Raw genomic sequence first — 4,309 nt, forward strand, 5'->3', positions numbered from 1 at the left:
CATCTTTGTTATGTTTTAGGAATTCTTTTATCAATAAGACAATGAAATGGAAGAACTTGAGAGAGGATATTACTATAATTTATTTAATTTATCTTGATTTTCAATGAGATTACTTTAATCTATATCATATTATTTATTGGACGCGAGGAATAAAATTTGGAATATTTTAATATAAATTTTAGATATTACTGTAATTTGTCTTAGTCCTTCATAAGATTGTTTTAGTTAATATCATACTATTTATAAGACATCAAGAGTAAGATATGGAGCATTTTTGTTAATATACTTATGATTTGAATATGTGAATTTTCTTGTAGAATCCTACTACACATGTGAAATTAATTAAATTACCATAGTCTATGTGAGATTATGTGACTTTTACTTGCCTTATTGATGTTTGTGTGGATGAATATTGTCACATGCTTATTACTATGACAGAAATGCTAAGCTTGTATATGTGACTAACTGAATAAGATGTTAAGGTATGTTTCCCTTTTAGTTCCTAAATATGAGATGCTCTCATTAAAATATCATTCATGAATGGATTATTGTTTTTTTTTTTTTTTTTTAAATTGAGATAAATTTATGTTTTGTTAATTTATGGAACGATATTTTTGCAATAAAATTAAAATCTTGAATTAATTTTAGTTGGCTAAATTGAAATGATGCTTCTTTTAACTTATTAATGAAAGTGTATTATTTTTTAGTAGATGATTTTAGTTGTGTTAATTTTGGATACACATATTATGCATAATCTCATTACTTAGGTCAATCTTATATTGTTCAACTTCTTCTAACCGTGTTGGAATTTTTTTTATGTTACAAAAGATTATGGGGAAATGTAACTGCTCTTTAGTAGGGTGGAAATCCACCACTACAACTTTATGGCCTTTGAAGTATTTGTATGAAGCAAGTGCCTAGAACTACTATCATCAAGATCTTCATGTTTTGAATATTATTATTTCTTTTTAATCCACCCAATGGTCTATTGTGTTAGAAAATTTATATTCTTATATTAGTTAGTCAATGAATCATATGCAAATCATTGTATTGTATGTACATTAAGTTTTTGTATGGTCTCTTCCTATTTTTTGTACATTATCTTTTTGTATGTTTGATGACATCGTGCTCCATCTTAAAGAAAATCTCGCAATACAAACGTTGTACAATAAACCTCTCTCATTCTCCTCTTGTAACTATTATTTTTATAGAGCCTACAATGAAAAAACTAGCAACTTATCAAATGTGACCACATTTAGTATATATTAATTACATAATTAGAAGCTTCATTTACTATACCTATTACATAAATATTAATTTATAATTTCAAATCTCAAGACTTCTCTCCCTTTTACAAGCATGACAATTTTTATTTCTCCTCAAATGTAATTGCACCCAACTCTTATTTAGCTTTGTATTTAAGCTAGATGCATTTTACAAACTTATAATATAACATTTTAGAAACTTATAATATAACATTCATTGATTCAAAAATAGTCACATAAGAATAATTAAAAATAATATTTAATTAAATCTACAAAAAATTGCTAAAATTGAAGATCCTTAATAGTAGCAATCACATTTATAAAACTCTAAAATATTACTCCGGAAGTAGTTTTATAAAATTGTCTTGACATTCGTGCTAGTAAAGATTATTGTAAAATGCACCAAATACAATCATAAATATTATATAATTTTTTACCATTTAAATCATTTTCTTTATTGATAGGCATCATTTTTTTCCTTTTCAAGTATTAAATAGCTTTTTTATAAAACTGAATTTCTTCAAAAAAAATAAAATCAAATCATTCTAATAGTCAACTGAATCTCAAATACATTTTAGAATTGTTCTCATTTATCTTTACAAATAAAATATTCAGTCTTACTTATAGAAAATTATGGTTAAAGAATTTGGAATGATAATATAGAGATAATTTGTGAGATAACAAAAACTTGTTGAGGATGATCATTGTTTTACTTGCAACAAGACCATATTGGAATCCCACATCAAAAAACCTATTCAGAGAGCTAAAGAACCTGGACTGACTTTGTGTAATGCCATTGAAAACTCTTAAGGTTTGACCAAAATGAGCAAACAAAAGAATTGCTTCACCTTTTTTTATCATGAATTCCCAAAGAACATTGAAATCACTTTGAAGTTTCATAAGTAATAGAGAACACATGAGTGTGGTAATCTAACAACTTTATACCATGTTATTTAAAAAAAATTATTCCGTAAAAGTATACTTAATTACACAAGTCAATGCTAAATAACAAGATATGCAAATATGACCGACAACCAGACAAATCACCTGCTCAATGGCTCATCCAAGATGACATGACATAATATCAAGGACAAAGAAGGAAACAATCTCCCTTTTTTTCCTTCATTGGAAAAAATACCCTCCACCATTAAATAAAAAAATGTGTTCAATATCCCAAATCAAATATCCTAGTCAATATAAAAATAAAATCTTATATAGAATCAAAACTTATATATTATATGTACCATCAAAAGATACTATTCCATACCAAAAGTAGAATCAAAGCCCTGTATAGAATCAAAACCTATATATTCTATATGCCATAACAACATCCTCCTATATATGATTCATGTTCAATAAAATAAGAAGATCAAAATGAGTATATGATCACAAACCTACAAGAACTATATACATGATCAATATGTTTTCTCCCCCTTTTTCTTTCAAGGAAAAAGGGATGATAAGAACTGAAATAGAAAAGAAGAAATACTAAAATATAGTGCAAATATTCAGCATACAACCTATCAAAGTTAAACAAAACTATTAACATATCAAAATACTAGTGTGAAAGAACCACAACAATAAAGCCAAGTCATGTCAATTCTAAATGTATGTCAAAGATAGCTAACCAATATGTTGCTATCAAAATTGTAAGCTAACAAGAAAAACATAACTACCACAATATAGTTTGTTAAAATAGAACCTATCAATGAGAAATAAGGTAATCACTGTATTATCACTGTCCAACTTATAACTGAACAAGAAAACCACAAGATAATCATTATATAGTTACTCTAAAACTTGTCACTAAGCCAAAAAAATCATTATCATTTTAATATATCTCCTAATGAACCAAATCATTTTTATGTCAAAAAGATAGAGAATAGAACAAAAGAAGACTACAAGACCAAATAGAGTGTTCGTTTAAAAGCATTAACTTAGATGAGGCTTCTTGAGAGAAAGATCCCCTACACTAAATACATAGATCAACCAAGTAGGGATGTAGGGATCTAGAGAACTCCTAATTATTTGTGGAAATATTTAAATAACTTCTAAGGTAGGTTTTTTTTTCAATAAATAAAACTTAATGGAAATATGTTTCAAGAAAGAATGCATGATAGGATTATGTTAGAGATTGGTTGCACCTATGGTATCATAGTAAATAGAGATAGGACTACGAAGATGAATACCCATATCTAATAGATGATAAGCCTTGAATATTAATTTTGTATAACATATTATATCTATAATGTATTATGACTCAATAGTAGGCAAGGTTACACAATCTTGCTTCTTCTTGTACCAAGCCATCACTAGTGTTTCATTTATCATCCATACAACTTGTTTAGCCAATATTTGTATAACCCAAAAGAGTGAAATCACTATGAAAAGGGTAATACAATCCATAATCCAATGCACCTTGTATTTTTTAAGGGGTCCTTTTGACAATGTTTAGAATAAATTGTCTAGGTAAAACTTGAAACCTAGACACTAGGCAAGTTATTTACATTTAATGACGTCTTGAATTTTTTAGATAAATTAATCTTTTAATTATGGATCTATAGTTAGACCGATTTACAATAGGTGAGTCATCAAACTTGACCAATTTGCATAATTGGAGTACTGACTAGATTACAATGAGCCAACTAAGGTTTTAAAGAATTTATTTGCCATAACTTGTTTGGAAAAGAAACAGACCATGCTTATGTTGTGCATCTTGAATATAAAGAAATAAGTTTAATTCACCCCATTAAGGATATTTCAAACTCAAATTCCATTATGGATATAAATAATTTAGATAATAAATCATTAGATGAATTAAAAATGATATCATCAACCTAAATTTCAATAATAAGAATATCATTGATGCAGTAAGGTTTTGGGTGTCTCTTCAAAACTCCAACAATGGAGTTGTTAGGGTTATCTCAATCCTCCAAGAATTGAGTGCATAGGTTCTTCCAAATAATTTCTCCCTTGATTATTTTTCTCCTAGACACAAGAGCTCTACAATTTAAGCCTCAACTCAATCTATTCTATAGGGCTCT

The sequence above is a fragment of the Cupressus sempervirens genome, chromosome 11 (genome assembly GCF_028749045.1).
Source record: "Cupressus sempervirens isolate cs-2001-9-10 chromosome 11, ASM2874904v1, whole genome shotgun sequence".
Classification (NCBI taxonomy): domain Eukaryota; kingdom Viridiplantae; phylum Streptophyta; class Pinopsida; order Cupressales; family Cupressaceae; genus Cupressus; species Cupressus sempervirens.